We start from the raw sequence: 24375 nt of genomic DNA on the forward strand, positions 1-24375 counted from the left end.
TGTTTTGTCTAGAATCTAGAGGGCCATATGAAAAGCTGTGGTGGGCCAGAATTGGCCCACGAGCCTCGAGTTTGACACATGAAAAAGGAACATATAGGACAGATAGCTGAATGAAAGCATCCAGAAAATCAGCTTTTGTGGCAAATTCTTGACTTGTTCCGCTTTGATTGTACTCAAAATGTTCTTTCAGACTAAAATATACGTCAGTAAACAACAAACAGGAATTTGTCTTCCATGAAGCCGTTCTGTAAACTGAAGGGTTCTTGTCTTTCAATGTGTGGCTGCTGTGGCGGACTACAGCCCATCAGAACTGACAGGAAAATGGCCGACTTACCACAGACCCTTAAAACACAGAAAAACTCATCCCTCTTTGTGTCATAATTTTGTCTGCAACAATCTCCCTTATTGTTTAAAGAATGTCAGGGCTCATCTCATCACTTTTTACAGGCGGTGACGTAAAGTAGTTTAACTCAGATCCCAGAGGCGATTGAGCAGGAAAGTTTCCTCCACACACTGAAAATAGAACATTTATTTCTGAATGTGGGAGAATGTGGAATAAAACCGGAAAACCTCACCACAGACTCTCATGAAATTGTTTATTAAGTGGCATATGTTGTGAATTTTAAAACTTTTCTTTTTCAGTTGTGTTGGTAGCTAAAAACCATCATATTCTTTAATGCTTTTTATATCAGGATGAAGAAAAAGATACCAATCCAAAACTTTTCCCTTCTTTTAGGCAGCCATGGTGCAGGCAGGTTTTAATTTTAAAAAATGTGGTCTTCGAGTTCTTTTGTACTTCCACTACCTGCTAAAAACACAAAACCTTAGCAAGTATTTTTGGTCTAGTTTCAGGTGATTAGTACACTTGAAATAAGACAAAACTAACTTACAAGTAACTTTTAAGAAATAAATAAGAGCTTGCTTTAAGCCAGTAATTCCTTAATATTGATGAAAAAGTTCTTGTTCCAATGACGTCGTTACCTAGCAACGCCAGCCAAGCCCAGCCCATCACCTAGCAACCCTAGTCCGTCACCTAGCAACCCAGTTCTAGTTCCACTGGCAGATTGTCACTTACAACATGGGGAAAGAAATCTTGTTATAAGTTTTAAAACAAAATTGTTTTCTCCTACGTTGAGCTGAAAAGTTACTTGTAAGTTAGTTTTGTCTTATTTCAAGTATACCAAGATATTTGCATGAGAAACTAGACCAAAATGCTCAGTAAGATTTAATGTTTTTTTTCAATATGTGAGTGGTAAAACACATCAGGATCTGCGTATTGCACTTTTTAATCAGTAGCTGAATCTTTCTCCCTGCTATATGAACATCCTTTTTGCCTGTTTCCACTTATAAATGATGGAGTCACTGCTGTCATCTGCAAGGACAACCTGTTCATTGTGGTCCATATTTTCCCATGGATTACTGTCACCGTCTTCCTCCTTTGGCCCAATCACTGCGTCACTCACACTCTACCTGATTACAGTCACTGGCAGATAATTGCTATTCACCTCTGATTCCTCCTTCCCGTATTTTGGGGGAAAAAGAAATCCAGAAGATCTTTTCGCTTTCTGTTTTTTTCCTGTCGCTTCTCTCTCCCATGCTCGTTAGCTACACAACAGCTCTATTCTCCTCTCCTTCAGCTGCTTTGATAGGCCATTAAGTGACTTAATGACTCAAGGAACATGAATGATTTCAAAGAGAACCCCTACAACCTTTGGCATTAATGAACGTGTGTAATCACAGATTTAAAGGTATTAAAACCTCTCTGATCACAATTTTAAAGTTGAATCAAAGGTAAAGGACATTCTCCCATGGAGCTTTTGATGGGATAAAAACGCCAGCATTCGAGGGTGTAAATCTTTCATTAGAGCTCTGATCCCAGGGCTCCAGTTTCATAACATTTGGAAAACATTCAAAATAATCCGATAAAGTGAGACAAAAAAACCCAAACATGATTAACAAATGATATCTAAATACCATACAGTGATGTACGAATCTGCTGTCTAAAAACAATTAGAGTACATTTTGAAAATAGGAAGAAAGGCTGTCAATATTTAATGCCAGGGATTGGCTCATAAAATGATCTTAGTAACAAGAAGCTAAAGATTAATACTTACAATACGTATAAAACACAAAGGAATCGACTAATGTTGAAGGCCATTAATGGCAAAACTAAATACCAAAGAAAAAACAGATGCTTGACAAACCCAAGTTCTTGGAGTACAGCTATATTTGCTTGCATTGCTTATAACAAAAGCTACAACTTAAGTCCTTTTAGACACAAGCAGGGATTTTTCCTTTGAAGAAGTCTGTGGCACCCAATCATGTTGCCGAAATCAAAAATAATCACAGCCAAGACTCAGATTTACCTGGAGTAACACTGAAAAGGTGCCCTCTTAGTATTATGCTTCCTTAAACAGGCTAGGATAGATCTATGGACTGTAAAAAAACAAGTTTGTAACATTTTGTGCACAAAATCATTCTTCTGCTCAGTTCTTTCCTGTCAGAATGAGCTGTTTTAGGGTCTCTGTCACTTTAAATCCATGTAAGCTGCTGCTGGCCACGTCTCTGCAACTCAACGTTTACACTCAGACGTGAAAATGGCTGCAAAATTTTTTGTACAACTGAACATCTTTAAAAAGCAGAAGTAGTGCCTCCTGTATAACCAACAAGAATGCAACAAGTGGTTTATGTACTGCAAATAAAAAAAACACACAAAAAAAAAAAACACTTGTCTTTTCCAGCGGTAAAACCAGGTGACCACACGTGCTGGAGCTCTGGTTTGGTTGCTAGGCAACAGGCTGGGCTTAACATTCCAAAGGTTTTTGAAACGGCTAATTTTCCACACACCAAAAAACATAAACTTGTTGCCAAAAAAGCAGTTTGGTGGTTTTTTAAGAAGCAGTAGAGATCCAAATGGAAGTATAAAAACGTGTAAAATGTGAATTTTGCGTAATAGATCTTTAACGTAAGAAGCTGTGTTATTCACTTCAATTGGTGCTAATATCGTGGCTAGTATGTTGGTTACTGCTTACTCCGTTTTATTGAAATAAGCATTTACTTTCAAGTTTGTAAGGTATTTATATCAGGCCTACCAAATGTGAACTTTCCAAATAAAAATAAGCAGCCAGTAGTTCTAACCTTGCTGTATTGTATTTTTATAGATGTATATATATAATTTTGTTAAGTTTATTTTAACAGTGAGCTGTTAAAAACGTCACTAAGTTCTGCTTGTGCGTTTGAGGTTTATCTCCTTCACCTGTGATAAACTTTCTCTGGATCTTTTCAACACTTGCTTATAGTAACTACTTTCAGAAGGACTCTTCCTTACAACAGATTTGCTCACAACCTCCAACAGGTTCTTGGATCCCTGCCTTGACATTTAATGACCACTTTGTGGCCCTGCATTTTTGCAGCTGTTTTCAAGATGGCGGTTTTGAACGGCATCCATTCTGACATCATGTCCCCGGTCTCCCTTTAAAACGCAGAGAAGCAGTTTGCTCAGAGTTCATGTAAGAAGTGTCAGAAGGCATCAATGCAAATTCAACTCCTGAATCTTTCCCAAAAAAATTCCTATCTGATGCTGATCCGTTGGCAGCTTTTCTAATCTGATTCTCTAAAACATGAATTTTTGGCTGCCTACTAACCTCAAACCAAACCAGAGAGAATATTTATATGGACCACTTGGTCTCAACTTTACGGCTGTTCTTCATGAACCATTGATTTGCAATGTCACTTTATTTCCGCTTACTAATTTTTGGCCAGCATCAATTGAACCTAATGGAGTGAACATTAAGTTCTTATGTCGTGTTGTTTTGCAGGAAGGTTGCATCATTTAATGCTTAGAAGTAAAGGAGTTCACTGCTAAAACACAAAATCTTACCATGTATTTTTGTCTAGATTCTAATGCAAATATCTTAGCACACTTAAAAAATACAAAAATAATTACAAAAGCCACTTTTCAGCAAGATGCAAAAGCATGAAAAAAATGGAAATGTAATAGTTCACTGGTAAATTATTTCTCTTGTAACAGAAAAAATGTCATCGTCAAGCTTATTAATATAGCACTTTAAAAAAACTATTTCAAAACTGCATCAAAGTGCTGTACAAAACAGTAACGCAGTAGAAAAAGTTCATGAAAAGAGAAAAAGAAAATAATAATGCATAAAAATGTAAAGAGAAATAAAATAAAATCACAACAGAAAATTAAGTCCCAACAAATAAAAATATGCTTTAAGCGATTTAAAATGTCCCGCTAGAAGTAATACTTTTTCACCAATATTAAGCAATTAGCAACTTAAAACAAGCTTCTGCAACTTGCTGAAAAGCTACTTGTAAGTTAGTTTCTTATTTCAAGTGTACTAAGATATTTGTAATAAAAAGCAAAGTAAAATACTTAAGATTTTGTGTTTTTGGGCTGTTGTAAAGTTCGTCAAATAAAATAAAAGAAATCAGGTAAAATGTTCCAGAAAGTCTGCAGTAAAAGAAAGTATTGCTCCAGTGTTTACCCTCAGGTAAACATTTGCACCGCTATCTACTTGTGCAGAAAATGTCAACATCTTTTCCAAATGAGGTTTTAGCCTTTGTATGCGTGTGGTACTGATGGTCCCACCTATGAAGCAGCTTTTGGGTTTATTAAACTTCTGCTGCTGTGCTCTGGAGACCTCCTCTTACATGAGATCAGCGTTCAACATTCAAGTGTTTGATCTCTGCACAACAACACTATATGTGGGGGAAGGAAACAAGCTCAATGTAATTATGGGAGAACTCATTTTTCCTGGCTTCCTGTTATTGGGAACATTGTACAAAATAGGCCAACGGCACGGTATCAGCGTTGTTAACAATGTTTCCTTTGACTCGGTCACTGCCGCTTTGATCCGCTGAGAGAAAGTCGCACTGATTCCAGACATAGCAGGAAAAGAAGAGAGAGAGATGAAGACAGACTGGAATATTTTAGAGAGAGAGAGAGACAATTACTGTGGTTAGAAAGTGCTGAATGACTGCAACCTGATGTAGAAGGCAAAAAATCCAATTTAATAAAGTAGCTTTTTACCAGTTTGGAGAAAGAAAAGAGAGAAGTGGCAGTTTTACACTAAATTTTTAACTTGCATGACTTAGTAATTAGTAAGTTAGCTTTGTCTTATTTTAAGAAATTAGACCAATAATAGTTGTGTTTTTGCTGTGCTCCTTTCATCAACCTTAGCAGCAACAACTGCTGAAGTTGAGGGATTTATGCTTTTTTTCCCAAAACTTTTATCCACTGCATGATTGGTCAGTCAGCAGATGCGGCAAGTCTTGAAATTAATTCAAACATTCAAACGAGCTGCTAACCTGTGGTCATTGACCTAAATGGAAAATTATAGAGCAAGCATAAATTAGACAAGCAATAAATAGAAGCAACACATGTGTAAGTGTGTATATTTAATACTAAATTGAGATGTTTGCGTACAGCATTCTCCCAGAACTTGTGGTGTCCCGCTGCTCCCTGGAGCGAGTTAGAAGCAATAACCCAACACTTCAGTGGCACGCAGCTGTAATTTTAATACAAATACAATTATAAACATGGGATCCGCTGTTACTATTAGTGGTGGGGATATGAAAAACAGCTACAGAACTGTGACAGTTGGCGTTTTATTGCTAAAAAGTGAGTGGCAGCTGTGATTTCAGGAAGCTAATCATCTCTAAAATCCAGAAAGAATGAGGGAAATATTAGACAGGAATGCAAATTAAAAAAGACCACAGAACTTAAGAAAACATGGATGCTGTCCAGGTTCTGGACGCCTGATAGATCCTGGGTGTATTGGGTTTTGATATTTCCTGAACTCTGGCTCATGTATGGTTATTGTAACAGTCGGAGCTAACTTGCTTCTGGCAACATGAAAGCAGAGGATGATTCCCTGGTAATCGAGAGCTCACCACAAGCTGCACGCTCTGGGCAGGTACAGGCAACACATGGTGACAAACACATAATGCCTGAAAAATGCAAACTATAAGGGAGTTCCCACATAGCTTCTCTTTACAAAACAAGCAAGGGTGTGAATATTTGCATTTTAACTCTTACCACTGTGTTTTTAGATGCCAGCTGGCAGTTTGATCAACAGTACCATATAATTATCGTTTATTCTCAGATTAAGTGAAAATCTTTGTTTTTTAATGTTCAGAGTTTTCTACTTTTTCTTCTGAACTCTGAAAATAAAGGTTGGTGATATGAAATACTAAAAATGTTTCAGAGATCAATGTTAATATGAATTTAGAAATAAAGTTGGTGAAACTGAGAATAAGACTATTACAACTTGAAAGTGTAATTCCAAACATCCTGAATCTGAAATAAAGACAGTTTAAGGGATTTATTTGGGATTTTCTTTATGAACAACTTTCTCTCTGATGGCAGTCATTCTCTGCATTCTTCCTCACTTGTTGGGTTTTCAAAAGCCAGGCTTTCATTTTTATTTCTCCATCAGCAACTTCACCTATCAATTGAGTCATCTGGTTTGTCTGGGCTGATGCCTCTTTCATGTGCTGCTCTTTTATTCACCCAACAAGATGCTGCAGAAGACAAACACATTATTTCTCTTCTGTTGTATGGACCAGTGATTATATAACAGTCACTGGTCCAAATGCATGCGTCTGTGCACCAACAGTAGCAGTAAATTACGCTCAGAGTACAGCAGACATTGTGCATGTGTAATAAATTCAGAAAATACAGTCTTTACATGCTCGATCACTGTGACAAATACCCTGCATACCCCTGGAGCTTATCCACCTGGCATGTAATAGCAGGTTGGAGAGAGAAAAGGCAGGGAAAAGGCTTACTCACTGTTGGACTAACAGGGCCGAAGGCCTTGTAGTAAATCACTAGGGTGCAGCGGCTTAACACGACTTTTCTTCTTGCAACTACAAAGAAAGTCTACTGACACACAGATGTTTGATGTATGATAAAAGAAGTTAAATTCTTAACATTCATCTGATTGGGTTGACTTCACTTTCCTTTTATATTCCTAATTAATATCAACCAGTTTAATCCACAGTTTCACCAAATCTGGTTTTGGCATCATTATAATGGCTTCAATGAGATGTCTGTGTTTGCAGACTTGCAAGGAAAGAAGAAAAACTATAATTTAAAAACAATTTTAAAATCCTAATGGTGCGTTCACATCTAACGCGTCAACTTTGAATGCAGACACTTGACATTTTGCTTCACACCTAGCGTGTCGTGCACCTGGTTTATATTCAAAGTCTATGTGGCGATGCGTCAAAATCGCTCAAGCCTTTGTTTTCCATTGCTGAACCCATTTGTCAGACGCTCTTGACGCGTCAAAAGCTCCAAACGGTTCAAATCTTCCCGCGCTTGATGCATAAAACGTGCTGTGACTGGAGATAAATCTGCATGGAAAAGCGAGTAAAGTTTGTGCTGTTTAATGCAAACATTTGAATGTTCCCAGTATAGATACGGATTGAACCAGTAATCTGGTGCAGACAGCACACACTGTGCTTTGCAATTATGTCTTTTTTTATGTCCTAAATCCAAGAAGTTCAAGGTCATCAACAGGATGGGAAAACTGTTTGGATTCCTAAGCTGTACTTTGCAGTTATAATTTGACTTTTGTACACCAAAAACTAGCGTAGTCAGCCACTTAATATCGTATGGATCAAGATTTTGCTTCTGAATTAAAGGCTCCGTTACATAAAACGTAAAAAGCTGCCCAGACCAAGAGTCACATTAACAGCTGTTTTTAAAAACCTTAGTAAAATTCTGCAATGGAGGAATGGATTAAAGCGACTTGAAACCATTTCTCCCTCCCTGGCACCTCCGGACCCGGGCCCCCATAGGCACCCGCCCGGGCCGGCCCCCCTATAGCTCCGCGCCTGAGACTCCTACATAAGTTTGATCGCGATGGGGTTTAGAAAACAAGCTGACAGTTTATAATTTTTTTTAAAACTCAGAGCTAAAAATGGTTTAAACAGATATTAGTACCTCTAGTTACTTCCATCTTGTTAATGTCTTCAAATAAAACAATTTAATAAAAAAAACACTCAGTTTCTGCCAGACAGATGAGGGAAAGTGAATGATTGAAACAAAAGAGGTGAAGTAAAACTTAAAACGCTAATTCAAACTAAATTCAAATGGAAACAGAGAATAATTAAAGAAACTCAAAGAACTAATTTATATGGCAATACCTTACTACCAATAATGATCAGAGAAATTAACAGAAAATGGCAATATGAGATCAAAATAAAGAAAATATTGAAAATACAAAGACACATGAAAACCAAAACCTGAAGACACAAGGACTATAACAAAAGTTCAGATTTTAGCCGTTGAGTTTAGTCCATTTTAGAGGTACATGGTATAAAGTACATTACTGCTGTCTTTAACACCGCTAGACTTTAATGTTGATCTAAATCTGATTTTAGTTTATTGTTACATACTGAAAAAACCCTTAAGAAACAGTTATTCAGTGTCAAAAAATTTATATAAAATTCTGTAAGTATTTTGTCTAAGTTTAACCTTTTTTTTTTGCTCTGAACATGCAAACACATACATAACTGGAAACGTCTCAACACTTTTAATGGGATTAATTTCTGGAAAATTTTTTGCCCATAAACTAAACATTTTTAGTAAACATCTACCAGCTCAGCTCTGCTGCCTACTTTGTCAATCAATGCTTTGTTAAAGTATATAACCTTTACATCCAGTTACACATAAAGTTATGATTATGCTGCATGCGCTGTACCTATTCATTATTCACAATATGCACAAGGGTTCAGTCCAAAAACGCTTCTCAAAATAGCAGGTTTACTATAAAATAGTTTCATTAAAAATCTCTAAGATAATAAATTAAAAAAAGATGCTTTGAAGCATGCTGTAGCTGAACAGCTGGGCCACAGGTGTTGTTATGCTTTGCTTCATTGTTATTAAACATATTGTTGGTGCACAGCGATTTAAGCAAGGACAGAGTTTCCGTAGATTCAACCCCATTTTTATGGGGGAGTTATATAATTCAAGAGCACACATTTTCATTTTAGTGGAAATTCACTGCATCTCAGTAAACAGACGAGTAAGGGAGAGGGAGGATAGATGGATATCAATTGTTGCTACAATCGACAGAAGGCACACCCACTAGAAGGAAACAAACGCACCCAATACAGCACTTGCATTCTATTGGCTGAGAGGTTCAAGCAAAAGAAGGTCCAAATGTTCTGAATTTTGGGTTTTCATTAAATGACATGAAATGAAGGATTGAAATATTTCCCTACGTGTGTGAATTAAAATTTTTAAAATGAGATTTTGCCGCCTAAAGCACATGTGACAAACTCAAGTCCCGTGGGCCAAATCTAGCCCGTCATAGCTTTCTATGCGGCTCTCTAGATTGTAGACTAAACACTAAATGTGCTTAAATATGATGTTATCAATCAAATCAATGCAGTTTTTATCCGTTTACTGCCAAATTATGTCAATCAGTCCCTCCAGTTTCTTGAGAAATATTGTGAAAATCCCTGCACTTTTTTGTGCCAATACATAACTGGGAGTTTATTACTGAAAAATTGTCAAAAACTTTACTTGTACTAAGCAGTTACCTCAGCCTTAACTGATGTCAGATTATAATCCATGATCTATACAGCGAGTAATAAAAAGTCACATTTACCGTCATAAATAAGAGCAAATATTCCAAATATTTCCACATTAGTACCACAAACACTTTGATTTGTATTGCAAATAAATCATAAAAGAATCATAAAATCGTGGAGGGACTGAAAAGATGTTGAATAACATTTAATTTTAAGAATTCAGTGATACTTTATCAGTTTGTGAACAAGTTTTATCAATACATTCTGGCACAACCGGCCCTTTAAGAGCATTCATGATCTGGATTTGGACCAAACTGAAAATGAGTTTGACACTCTGATCTAATGTTTGTTTAGATGTGAATGCCTTATGGTGTGTTTACACCTACAATACCTTAAAAAGCAGCCAAAATATTGACCTTTAGAAAGTGTATGGCATGTTTGTAACTCTAGAAGTGGAAAAAACTACTCCAGCTTTGAAGCATTGCAAGACAGTGTCCATGTGAGTGACGTAGCTTCCACTATTTATCTCTCAAATGGATGTCAGAGCTGCTTTAAACTCTGTTGTACTGTAGAGTTTTAATTAGTTCAAGCAGAAACAGGAGTTTTCTGTCTATATGTCAACATCTTTGCCCTCTTCCTTGGACTTTAGTTCCTTTCCTTCTGGGTTCATGACCCTGAAATGGCTTTGTTTGTTGGTTGTTGTTCTGCAGCCGTGCTGCTCGGTTACCCCATCAACACAGGCCTGGTTAGGTTCAACTCTGACAACGGAGGAATTTAAAAATCGTTTCCCGGGAATATTTTGTCTAAAATATTGTAACATTTATGGTGTGTTTACTGGGTTGCGTAGTTTGACGAGATGTTCCAGGAAGCACATTTTTTCCGATTGTTGATGAAGCGTTCAAACGATGAAGAACAGAACCTCAAAACATTTCTGTAACTTTTTCATCAAACTCCTCTGAGCCTAGCAAGTGACCTAAATAAGAATACATTGTCCTTCACACACTTTTAAAGGATTTAAATGTATGAATAATTTTTCACTTTTTTCTTAAGAAAATTGTTTTTTCTTAAAGAAATTATTTTTCTCTGACTTTTCAAGGTCAGACATTTGCAATGATTTTTTCTAGAAAAACTCAAAGATTAATCCCCAAATTCATCAGGTTTTATCTAGTAAATTTTAAACTATAAAACCTCAGAAATTTCCAAGTGTTTTTAATTATTCTGAGGAATAAGCATCTGGCTGTAAATGTTAATTTAGGTGGAAACTGTTTTTTTTAATATGTGATTTGATTGTTGTGCTGTTTCTCGCCCTCTCTTAACCTGTACTGTCGGTCTGGAACAAAGTGTTATCCCAATGTGAGTTTTACTGGTTAGATAAATAAATAAAAAAGAATCAAACAAAAAGGAAAAACACATTAAAACTGTTGAGAAAACGTCTCCACTGGAAGGGATGCAGAACCAGAAACTCTGGAATGTAAATGTTTGATCCACTCTGTCAAGGTAACTTTATTAGTACTGACCCTTTGCACACGACGTCGCTCTCTTTGAAACTCTTCCCGCTCCGCCATGACGGACGTCAAAACAACCAATACGCTCCTGTAAAGCCTGTCAAAAACACACATGTGGTAATGTAATATTGCTTTAATTTAGTTGATTTCACTTTAGAAATGCACGGTCAGTCGCACAAACAGACAAGGGAAAGCTAAACTTGTCATTTCATCTTATGACTTTTAAAAGACGCAGCGGTGATGGAGAGCAGCTGTTAATCACAATGACTGGCAGCCCTCGGTGTAACCACGGATTTGCAGCAAACACTTTTTACAGGGTAAGAAGATTAACGGTCATTTATTGCATAAGTAAGTGTGATTAGAAATATCATATATTGCATTATAGCAAATGGTAAACAAATGGTACCCTAACACGTCAGGAGGGACGAGATATGGGTCAGTTTCTAAGCTAGCTATGTCCAACTTTTGCAAATTCCTCCGTCTATGAGCCCCAACCAGGTGTGTTACGCTTACAGACAAATTAACTCGACTTGAACAAGTAGAAGCCATGAATAAACTGGCAAAAACAACTTTGGAAAACAATTTCAGTCGCTCTATTCAATACTCCCGATCCTCACGTCCGACGTCCATCATGGCGCCTGAATGATTAAGTGACGTAGTTGCAAAGGGTCAATAGAAGAAATGTGTGTTGGACAAAGGCCAGAGCTGCAACACGGTAGGAAAACAAAATGAGGAAAAATTAAGTGCAAACTTTTTGCCAAATAGTACTTTTTAATTTTAATAGAGTAAAAATCTGTGGAAGTAGTGCTGCTCTTATTTGAGTACAATTTCTGCATACTGTCTGCCTCTATCGAGAGCAACAAGAAGTTTTTCATCTGACTGCAAGAATTTTAATTTACTTTCCCTCTTTCAGGGGATAGAAACTTTGGCTGTTTTGCAGTTATTCTAGCAAAAAAAAAAAAAAACTTGGATAGCAGGGAAGAAAACAAACCAGAGCCACCTTTCACTCTCCAGGTTAAAATTATGGTTTTAAAATTGCAGCTAATTGCAGCGTGGTTAACCGGCCAGACAGCTTTACTACTCAAACAGCCAATAACTAAGTAATTAAATCCTGTGAGGCATCTTTGCCTTACTTTTTTTGAATAAATGCCATTTGTGGTATTCTTAGCGAAAGTTAAACTGTGAGAATCTCACAGCAGCTCATGTCAGATATTTTTGTGAATAAAAGGAATCAGGAAGAACATATTTACAGGTGTCAAGATTCAGTTTAAGCCAATGACAGAAAATGAAACTAACTAAACTTGCACTTTTCTTTACAAAAACAATTATTTTGCATTTATCTGTGTTATCAGAAGATAACCTTTCCTCTAAACTACATGTGTCAAACTCGAGGCCCGTGGGCCAAATATGGCCCGCCATAGCTTTTTATGTTTGACACATGTGGGCTAATAGATAAAATACACAAAAGTACACTTCTCAAAGTACACAAAGGAAATTTCAGTGTGTACCCCAGACAGAATAAGCGCTGTGTGCAGGTGGCGTAAGAAGCTTATGCAGGAAGAATTTGCCAAAATCCCCCCAAATAAGAATTGTGCATTTTTGCAGCCCAGTATAAAAATCTGAAGTTGTTATATTTACCAAAAGGGTTTTCCTGAGTCAGACAGGTTTGAGTTTGAACTGCTTAAAAGTTAAACAATATGTAAATGATCAAACATTTTGGTTTAAGTATACAGAAATAGTTTATTTTAAAATATAAGGTAAATCAAAAAGATAAATAAATTACCAATAAATAAATAAAACAGAATAAAAATATCCTTTACTCTCCATAGTGGGGAAAGTCAGATGAAATAGCAGTCACTTTGAGAATGATTATTTTGATACAGAAACTCTAATACCTTAATAAAATTTTCGAAACCAAAATTTGATTTATCACCAAGCCGTAAGAAGACAAAAGAGATGAAGAAAGGTTAAATATCACAAAATTAAGTACTTCCAGAGCTTTGATTAATAACATAAAGACATGTCAAGTAGAACCTTTAATAAAACATTAAATCTTAAATATTTATTCAGTCTAAAAACATTTGACATTTCATCAAATCCATCGAGTTACTAAAAGCAAAACTTTAAAAACCAAACAGTCAGTGCTGAACCTCAACAAACTTGAAAAAGTTGCGTCGTTTTCTGTAATCAAGAAAAAGACAAATGGTTCAAAACAAACAAAACTAATCTGAATCTAAAGATCAAAATCAAGCCCATACTTTCTATTTCCAATCACTGGTTATTAAAAACCCAAACCAGAAGTCATCTGCCCGGTTTTTGAGAGCCACTACAACGCAGATTATAAATGCATTTCTGTTAAAAGGCACCTGAAAGGCTTAATTAGTTGCTTGGTTTTTGATATAAAGCTCTGCAGAGGCCTAATGAAGCATTAATTTGATTCAGGTGGATCAGAAGCTGCTGAGAACTGCAGCTTAAACTGAATGGGAGGCAAATGAATCGTTTTCTGTAAGCCTGGTTGTTAGCCAGCACAAATGCTTCTGTTTGACTTTCAGTGTTCACTCAGAGACACAGACGTATTAAAGATTAGCTCTGTAAAATGTTTTACAAAAGGCAGAATCTACCTTTTTGAATCTGAATAACTCTCATAGAGACTAAAAACAACACATTTTGGAAGAGGCAGTCTGCTTCAACCGGGTATTTTACGCTAAAGCCAGGGGATAAAACGTCAAACATGGACCTGCAAACGAAAAGGCTTTGAATAAACACTGAAATAAATGTCTGCGTGACAGAAATGCTAACATCTGCTTTGTCAGACAGATTTAGTAAACAAAGGATTTGTCCTTCAGAGACCAAACCCTATGAAAGGGGGTTCTCGGCCTAAAAAACCGGGCCTCTTATAAGCCTTTTGTAAAGTCACTGAGCTCCAGAGCAGGTAACTGCTAATTTATCAGTGAATCTTCACATGAACAAACATAACAAGATGCTCAATCAACTGAAAAAACATTACAAAGATTTAAACAAAGCATCTCTGTGAAGGTTTGTTAGCATGTGTAGCCTCCATATGTTTGTTGGTTCTGCCAACAAAACATGCATCAAAACATCGTTTATCCATCCACAAACACCTTTATTACCGATCCATCATGTTTTTTTTCCCCATTCCCTCTCTGTATGTTAGTTTTTACAAACCCCCCTTTGGGGACATGGTAAAAAAAATGTGTTCTTTTGCGTTCTCTCGCAATAATGTACTGATTAGTTCATGCCACATGAACTTTAAGTGTTTCTTAAAGAGTTTAAGAAATACTTAAAGTCTTTCTTATGGTGGCCACTATACTTTCTACAATAATAAGGTTTTTGATAGGTTTTTCCATCTCATTTGTGAGAAATCTGAAGGTTTATATTTTTTTCTTTAGGATATAAATGCACCACAAGCCTATGTGCAAAGTGCAAAAGCACAATAGACCAAACATGGGGTTTCCATCTCTTTCTAAGATGTAAACAAACTTTCTGTAAGATGGAAAGAAACATACAAACTATTACTGAGTTATTTTCATGGGATACTAAAGCTATATCTGAGTTTTTGATTGTTTTGTTTGTATTGGTAGTCCGAATGGCTACGAATGGTCAACCTTACACAAACAAACAAACATTTGGTGAATAAATCGATCTTTAATCTGTTTTTGCACCAAAGAGTTAAGAATATATAAACATGTTTTTACTCAGGCGCTTTAAATGTTTATATATTTGAAATTTCAAATTGACATTTGTGACAGTATACATAAATCAATGGGTGCGTCCACACTGCAGCCTGAAGTGACCCAATTCTGATTTTTTTGACGTAATGCGACCTGTATCCGATCTTTTCATGGCAGTGTGAACAGCACAGGTCGGATTCTTTTTCGAATGTGACCCATATCCGATACGTATCCGATTCAAATGCGACCTAACGTCCAGGTCGCATTCATCCGAACTGAACGTCACTGTTTCTCAACAAATCTCACTGTTCTGCGTCCTGATATGCGCAAGTGGGAAGAAAAACAACAACCATGACGGACTATATGAGGATTAAGTTGTTAATATGCTGCTCCGGTTAGACAACAACTTCAAATATGTAGGCTAAGCTCCACCGTTAGCCTCCACTGAGCACTTCTTTTTATGGCGGTTGGCAGAACACTGAGAACGCTGACGCTATTGCGCCCTCTACTGCGCATGCGGGACACTTTCAGGCCGTTTGCCCGTTCACACTGCAGAACACATACAGGTCGCATTTACTGGCAGTGTGAACGGCCCCGGCAAAAAATCGGAATTGAGTCACTTCAGGCTGCAGTGTGAACGCACCCAAAAGTATTGCGAGGAAACGCAAAGAAAACACTATATTTGTCACTTAAATTGAAATGTGAAAAAAGTTGATAAAGAGCGTGAATAATTTCGTAAAGTACTGTGTGCTACATTACCAGAATAAATCTGGTTTCTTTGCTTGGATTTATGTGAATGAATGCAGGTGCGAGACTCTCTTAAGTTATCACGCCTCATTGTTCACTGATAATTCATTACAAACTCATAATAGTGCACTAAATCTCACACGTGAGAAAAGTAACGTAAAGAAAACAAATATCTAATACAGCACAAAATAATCTGAACAGCTGCAGGTTAAAAACATAATGTTCCCTTCAGACTGAGGATCAGGTGCTGCTGCCAAAGCATTAACCATCAAAGCAGAGCATGGCTAACGACAGCAGGCTCAGACAGAATGAATAAATGAAGCACGTTAAATATCTTTCAGCTTACACCTTCTGAGATACCAGAAGGTGTAAGGTATCTCACCTTACACCTCAGCTCTTTAAAAGCTTCCCTGAGTTTTCAAAGAGCCTGTACCTGCAAGCACTGCACACATAACTCTTATTAAGACGCTGGTTTTATATGTATTTTTAACTGTGCGTGTCACTGCCAACATTCTATCCACGCCCAACTCCAACCAACTGACAACATTCATCTAATCGTGTTGCTTTATTTGGCTCAGCAAGTCTGGACTGATTCACTTCTGCTCATCCTTGTGCTTTTTTAACATATATTAATAAAAAACTTAGAAATTTGGGGAAAATGGCAGCACAGAAAACTAGTCGAAGTGAAGAGAAAAACAGGAAAACATCGACACCTCTGAACATCAAGGTTTCAGCGCAGTGTTTGGGCGTTGGGCAGTCGTTCATTCAGCGGCTCGTCGTGTTTTTGAGTTAAAGTTGACAAAAAAATTTAAAAAAATCCCTGAAAATTAATAATAAAACCCGCCAATGGCAATTTCCGCAACCCCCAATTTTAAGCCGAAAATGGGGAAGGAATTTTCCCGGCCTTTTTCGGGAAAGTTTTTAAAATTAACTCCCTTCAAAACACGAAAATGACATTTATCTTTTTTTGTATTAGAACAGCTGTAACAACCATACATGACTCAGATTTTAGGCAGTTTGAAGCTGGATCAACGGGCTGCATTTACTTCCTGACCCCCATCTGCCACATGATCTAAAACCCACCAATAGTTGTTGAATTGTTGCTTTTACAGATTAGTTTTGTGTGTGGTTGGCAAAACTGAACACAACTGTATAACAAATGTGGTTAATCACAGTTTAATCATCGTTCAACCACAGGAAAAAGTGGATTTAGATTTCGGTTCTTTGCTCAACGAATTAATGCAACATTTGAAAACAATTTTTTTTTATCTGCTGTTTAGTTTAATGATTTTAAATTTGACAAAGCAGTAAAAGACATGGTGTTTAGAAGGGAATATTTATGTGCATCGCCAAGGTATGTCAAGAATGTTGACGCAGAAGGTGACCTACTCTCCTTTATGTTCTGGAAAATGTTGTAGACTATGTCTGTTGCTCTTCTCGCTAAAGTCAATACAGTTTGTTTGTTTCTGGCAATGTGGAGCCACAAAAGGCCGTCCACTCTGACGTTTTCCTAGAGTTATGTCTGCGAGAACAAAAACTAAACTCTTTAAACTTCCAAACATGATTTGTTTTATGACGTCCAAACATGTGAGGCTTTTGGGAGAGTAAAACCAGGAAAGAAATCGAATATTCAAATAACTTCCTGCATCAATTAGACCAAATCCAGACCAGTGGGCTTTCATTAACATCTATTAAAACAACCTCAACTCAATCAACCTGCCTTTGATGTTCTCTGATCTGACTTCAATATTATCCAGTTACATTTAATTGGGTCAACAGAACAGCAACAAATTTGAATGTAGATTTAGGAATGCGTACACACACATTTCTTAAACTGGGGGGATTATTTTTGGCTTCAGGAGCTTTATTTGTTCTTCTTTGGTTGTATTGTAGCACACTCTCTAGACGAAAAAAATTGCTCAAAAAGGAAAGATTTGTTTCCAAAGCTGAAACAGATCCAGAAAAATATGACCAACAATGGCAAAAAAATAAAATAAAATTACGAGCCAATTGTTCGGCTATTAAGTTCAAAGGCAGTGAATAAGCAACAACTGGAAAACAAAAGCTGAGACAGGAATAGCCTTCAGTTAGCTGCTTAGCCTCCGCTTTAGCATAACTCATGTTGCTTAGCAACCATGACAGCGTAAAGCGGGGGAAAATAAAAGAACAAAGCCGAAGTTTGTTTTTTAGTCATGTATTCCTCCTGATTTCTGTATTATTTCTGTATGTTGTATAACAGTAATGGCTGTTCCATAATAAAAAAGAAATCTGTTAGTTTGATTCTAAAATGTTCAAATTATTCATTTACAAATTTAATACTCTCCAGCTCTCAGATAAGACATTACAGTTTAATAAATCTTACTACGTTTGAAGGCTTAACTTTAATCAGTCAAACCGATTTGCTCAGGAATAAACTAAATACTTAAGTAAACCAAACATTTTACAACTAGATATTACCTGAGTAAATAATATTGATATTTAACTTCCACTCATCACGGAAAGCTAGCAGGAGTTTTTATGACAATGTGCCGAGAGTCCGAACCTGGACTGTCCGGCCAGCAGGCGGCTGGCGAGGGGAGCTGCCTGTTAATGCAGTGGGAGCACACATCTCCGAAAATGTCAGCAATATTGCAATTAGGTGATGTATTGATGAACCAAGCAGATATCTGAGACTGACACAGCTACATTCTCGCCTAAAAACGTTGTAAAAATTATCTGGTGTCACTATTAGTGTGGTGTAGCAAAAATAATTTGCCGCTCTTCACCGCCATTGCCACTTCGCTTGAACGCCCACACACAATGAATTATGGGATATGGTGGGCCGTGAAGGATAAACCGGACCCATCCTTCAAATATGGGGAAAAGAAGTACCCATTTGGAGGAGTCTTTGAATTCGGTGTGACATAATCGATGTAGGAATCTGGCCTTCGAAGGATGCAGCCACTGAATTTGTTCACGGCTATAAATAAAGAATGCTAAGCTAATGTCCTGAGCCAGTACTGAACTGGTTGCCATGGAGACTCATGAGTACCGCAGTTGCTGCTCTTGGAAAACTGACACTGGCAAAATATGTGGCAGGAGATACTTAATGTTATTGATATTTGGAAATTGCTAATTTCTAACTAACAGTTTCATACCATGTGGCTATTTTAAAAAAACAACTGCCTTATTTCTACGTTTTATGCACAAATTGGGATCTTCAATGTCACATTTTTTGTTTTCTGCTGTAAAATGTAATAAATACACTCTATGCAAGACCAATATCCCACTCAGTCTAAACTAAAAGTTTTAATTTCAAGACTGCTGCTGGTGTAACTCCGCAGTTAGCAGCAAACGGCTGTTGAACAGCTTTTTGTGATAATTGACCAAATTTGGGGAAAACATTTTACTGAAAGCCCCATAAGAATTAATTTTGAAGTTACTCTCACAGCCACTCAGAACATCCGAGCATATTTTTCTGCATCAACGTAGCATTCCTACGCATTGTTAGATATTTAGATTTCACTGAGCAACCAGAATCACTGTTGCTGCCAGCATCATTTCCTAGTGGCTAATGATCCTGACCTAATTTATTTTAATTAGTGGGAGAAAAGAGAGGGTGGGAACTCGTCTGAAAATGGTGCTGAAAAGAGATTTTGCGGTACAGAGAATATCATGTCTCGTTGTATTTGTCATAAATAGTCTAAAAACAAAGGTCATCTTTTTATTTGGATGTATTTGAAGATTCTTACTTAAAAACAAGTTCAACTACGCAGAGAAGAATTTACTTACTGTTTCACTGATGTGTTGAAACAAATGTGTTTCAAGTTATTTGAGTAATACAGAAGTAACGTGTCAAACTCGATCCCTGGGGGTCAAATCTGGTCCGTCATAGCTTTTTATGTGGCTCTCTTGATTTATCAATCAAATCAATGCAGTTTTTATCTGTTTAGTGGCAAATTATATCTCTGTCCCTCCAGTTTCTTGAGAATTATTGTGGAAATTCACACAAAATCAACAAATGTGTAATACATAATTGGGAGTTTATTGCAGATTTTTCTCAAAAATTGTCAAAAACTGTCTTACTTGTACTAAACAGCTACCTCAGCTTTAATTGATGTCAGATTATAATCCATGACCTATACAGAGAATAATAAGAAGTCACACTTCTCGTCATAAATAAGCGCAAATATTTCCAGATTAGTATCACAAAAACTTAGATTTTATTCCAAAAAAACACAAAGAATGTTCAATAATATTATTTAATTTTAAGGATTCATTGATATTTTAGCAGTTTGTGATCAGGTTTTATCAATACATTCTAGTACAACAGGCCCTTTAAGAGCATCCATGATCTGGATTTGGCCCAAAACCAAAATGAGTTTGACACCGCTGCAGTCGTATGACCTCGAGTGGAAACCAGTCAGTGCCAGATAAATAATTTTAAATGTGCAGTATGCTAAACATCTAGCGCTGTTATGGCATATTTGAGGTTTGACAAAATCGAAAATCCGGGAATAAAAAGATGCAAAACAGGTGAAAAAAGGAATTTAACTAGACATAAACTAAGCGCCAAACTGTCATAGCTGCTCAGCTTGTTCAGCTGGTTTAGCTTTTGCTTCTGTGTTTGGTTCAAGTCAGGCAGGAATTTAAATATTTATTTTATTTCAAATCATGTTAGAGCTTTTTTTTTTTTCCAATTATGCATTCTTATTCTCATTCAAATGGAGAAATTTTGTTTTTGCAAAAAGAAAAAGAAGCCCAGGTTTGAGATTCTTTTTAAACCGGGTCCAAAACGTGACGGAAACAGACGCATGTGCAACATGGATCCTCGTTTATGCCGCACGCTCATATGGATACTGTAATTGATTTGTCAGCACATGTGGTCAAAGGTTTGGCCGTTATCAGAAACTGATTGGTGTGATGAAAATGAGAGATGATGAAATTTAGGTCAGTTCTTTTTCTTTGAGCTCATCTGGAAAGAATAACTTTGGTCTTTTTTAATGATTTAAGCAGTTTTCAAAAATATTTTCAGGGTGAAAAAAGCGAAGTCCAAGTACAGGCTCCAAGCAAATGTCTCTGTTTTTACATCATGAATTCAAGTGGAACATTTAGAAAGTGCAGCCACAGTGAATATCAGAAGCTTAGATATAGGAGATTATTCAAGACTTCAGTAAAAGTTTGAAGGTAATGTGGTTACGCTATTAGAATTTGGTTAAATGTCCAATATAACGCAAAAAAACAAGGTCACGGCTGGAGTTTTGACCTCTAACAACTCATTTAAATTTTGACAAAAGACAACTTCTCATCTACTCCAGGAAATTCACAAAATCTTACCAAGTATTTTGGTCTAATTTTAGTGCAATTATCAGAAGACCAAACAAATTTGCAAGTAACTTTTCAGCAAGATAAAAGAACGTCAAGGCAATAAATCCTTAAAATTGATGAACAATCTACTTGCAGTAAAATAATCTGCAAGTAGAACAAAACATTTTTAAAGGATTGTATCTACCTGATTATTCTACTAATAACTAGAACTCTTCTGTTAATATTAAAGAATTATTACCTTAAAACAAGCTCATATTTCTTACTGAAATGTTACTTGTAAATTTGTTTTGTATTATTCAAGTTTACTAAGATATTTGCACTAGAAACTAAATGAAAAATACTTGGTAAGATTTAGTTTTTTGCAGTGAAACATTTTATTTCTGTGTTTTTTTTAAATAACAGATAAGAATATCAGAACTGCATGCTGTTATTATATCGAAAGCCAAACATATGAATAGTCGTTGTGAACGGACCAAAGAGTAACTTGCAGCTCCAGACTTGCAGGCTGCAGAGCCCTGAAGTCATTGTTTATTAAAATTTTTAAACAGTTGGACAAAGTCCTTCTTTCTTTTGCATCCAGTTTGTGCAACATCAAATCTGCAGTCTGTACTTTTTTTTTGAACAGCTAAGATTAGAGCTTTGAAGAGGACATTCCAGATAATGTTCTCTATTTAGAGAACAGCTTTATGTTTGTTTTCATTCTGTCCATGTCTGTATTTCTTTCTCTGCTCCATTTTTGCTAATTTTTTTGTTAAAACAAACTCTCCTTTTTTTTTCTTTAATGAGGATGATATGAAACGTTAATAGATTTAGTGTAAATATGAGCAACTGACAAAAAAAGGTCATCTAATCAGTGATAAACTGCAAGGAGGGACTCTAGAGTAAAACAGAAACACACTAAAGTTGATAGGTTTTACTGGATGTTCCTCCATCAGCCCAGTTCCTCTGGAATTCATCCCAGTCAACAAGCGAATTACTCCACCTGCTATCACTTCCTCTTAGCTTGAAAACAGCCAATCAGGCACTAGTGCTTTTCCAGTGAATTCTCATCTTTACTCATCCTCTTTTTGACACCAGGTGATGACTTACAGCAGGAAGGCAGGTGTGTCAAACGATCAAGAATCAGAAAGAAGCCTGAGGCCGGGTCACGACCTGTCAGGAAGCAGAACCTCCGCAGCAACAACAAGGAAGAGAGCAGGGTGGAGGTCACAGAAAATTTTCTTCAGCTGTCATAAAATGTAGCTCATCAATTTCCTGTGCGTAAATTTGAATGCTGGAATAACGTGTAGATACTTGTACTTCACTGTTTTCCTTCTTTCTTCTTGTTTATAACTTTCCTCTGACCTATTTCTTGAGGTCAAAGGACTCAGGAATTTCAAGTTTAATCTCAGACAGTTTTGGAAATTTCTGAGTTTCGGAAGTTAACTTTCGCAGCTCAGAATTTCCAGTTTTTTCTAGAAAATGTCTGATATTAATCTTAAAATTTATGAGTAGTTTTCTAGAAAAGTTGCAGTTTTTCAAACTCATGCATTTTCAAGTTTTTTTCTAGAGAGTTTCTGTGTTTTTTATAGCAAAATTTTGACTTTTCAGTCTCAGAAATGTAATTTTTTGTTGTTGTTTTTCTTTAAAGAAAATTGCTATTAAATAAAAAAAATTTTGGTGGATATTTACTCCCTTTTTCTGCCTAAAATGTGTTGTTACTTTTTGCTCATTTTCATTCATGCTTCTTTTTTATTGTTATTTTTCTTTGCTATTTAAAGCACAATTTGTGTTCTAATTTACTTAATGGTCTCAGCGTTTCTTTTTAAAACTGTTCACCTTTTGACCGCCTCTGAAGACAGTTTGCATTCAGTTTGTCATCTGGATAGATTTAATACCGTTTATGCTGTTTATAATCTATTTATATAGAGACAATGTACAACATTTCATTAACCTTTTAAAATGAGAGATACAGAGATACCAGATTATAACAAAAAAAACATGGTAATTTCCACCTGCAGGTTTACAGACCAAAAAGCTGATATCTGCAGAAGCTCAGATTAAGAAATAAACCAGATTCAAATCGCCCCTTTTGCTTAACACTTATCCATTGTGATAAATCTTTCGTATTACAAAGCAGGCCAGTTAACTATCAAGATACCTGTATGAGTAAAACTTTCTCCTCCACAGGCTGAAACAAGCGCCTTCAATGAAGGGTGCTGATCCCAGACAGACTCTTTGGCACCAAAGAAGTCAGGTTGACTTTGACCTCAGGACCCCTCAGGGTACCGCTCCATCCTAGGACATCTGAACCAGCCTTCAGCATCATCCAGTTCCTCCATCTCTGTTAAAGCACAAAGCTCTCAGCATATTACAGCACACCTAGATGTGTGGGTCTTACAAATCAACTCAAAGAACTTCACTTTCTGAATACCTATCTGTCAATGCTCAGGAGAAGTGGTGCTCATCCTTTTCTTGTTCTTTATATTCTTTAATCCTTTTTATCTGTCACTTTCTTCTAAATATCTTAAACATATTTATTCAATTTAAATTTGGTTGTCATATTAAGGAGAATGCCTTATTGACCCTTTGCAGCTACGTCACTAAATCATTGGAGGCGCCATGATGGACATCGAAAGTGAAGGACGGGAGAATTGAACAGAGCGACTGAACTTGTTTCTGTTAGTTCATTCATGGCTTCTACTTGTTCGAGTCGAGCTAATATGTCGGTGAACGTAACACACCTGGTTGGGGCTCATAGACGGTGATATTTACAAAAGTTGTGACGTGTTGATCAAATTATCGACTTTGCCTGAATTCACACCACATGATTTATGTCACTATGTCATAAAAAGCGCTTCCCCTTAAACCGGAGCAGGATAAAAAACATACAAAAGACGAGATGCTAACTAGCGTTTTACCAAACATGCTAGGCTACATGACGGTGCGGCGTTGTCTCCATGGTTACTAATGGTTATCTTCTCCCTAATGCGATGATATCTTTCTAATCACACTTACTTACATAGTATATGAACGTTAATCTTGTTACCTTATAAAAAAGTGTTTGCTGCAAATCCGCGGTTACACTGAAGGCTGCCAATCATGGTTAACGGCTGCTATCCATCGCCACTGCGTCTTTCCTCATTAAAAGATATTAAAATAAAATGACAAGTTTAGTTTGTCTGTTTTGTACAGCCGACCGCGCAGCACCCTGTGATCATTTTAACTGCGAAATCAGCTAAATAAAAGCGATATTAGGTTACAGACGCCTGTTTTTAGACTAGCTTTAAAGGATCGTATTGTTTTTTCTCTCTCTTTTTTTGACGTCCGTCATGGCGAAGTTGGCGGAGTTATGAAGAGTGTGACGTCACGTTCTGGGCTTTCAAATAAGTCTTGGTTTGAGTTTGCTAAATGTCTTTTGTTATTCTAGTCGTGTTTTAATTCATGCTTCTTAAGTGTTATGTATTAAGGTTTCCTTAGAAATCTGTATATATTTTTTTTTATTTCCCTAAGGGATAAATGTTTTGAGACACCTAATCAAATCTCCTCAGGCATTAGGAATATTGGTCATTCCAATA

General features: G+C 36.6%; 1 long non-coding RNA gene across 1 annotated transcript; it reads left to right on the forward strand.

The window, feature by feature from the left end:
- Positions 1 to 11171: 11171 nt before the first annotated feature.
- LOC107835555 (uncharacterized) lies at positions 11172 to 23219 on the forward strand. Its single transcript, XR_001661347.1, has 3 exons — positions 11172 to 11389; positions 21896 to 22074; positions 22988 to 23219. It is a non-coding gene; the product is annotated as an uncharacterized LOC107835555 (long non-coding RNA).
- The last annotated feature ends 1156 nt before the right edge of the window (positions 23220 to 24375 follow it).

Source organism: Poecilia formosa, unplaced genomic scaffold, assembly GCF_000485575.1.
Source record: "Poecilia formosa unplaced genomic scaffold, Poecilia_formosa-5.1.2 Scaffold1, whole genome shotgun sequence".
NCBI classification, from domain to species: Eukaryota; Metazoa; Chordata; class Actinopteri; order Cyprinodontiformes; family Poeciliidae; genus Poecilia; species Poecilia formosa.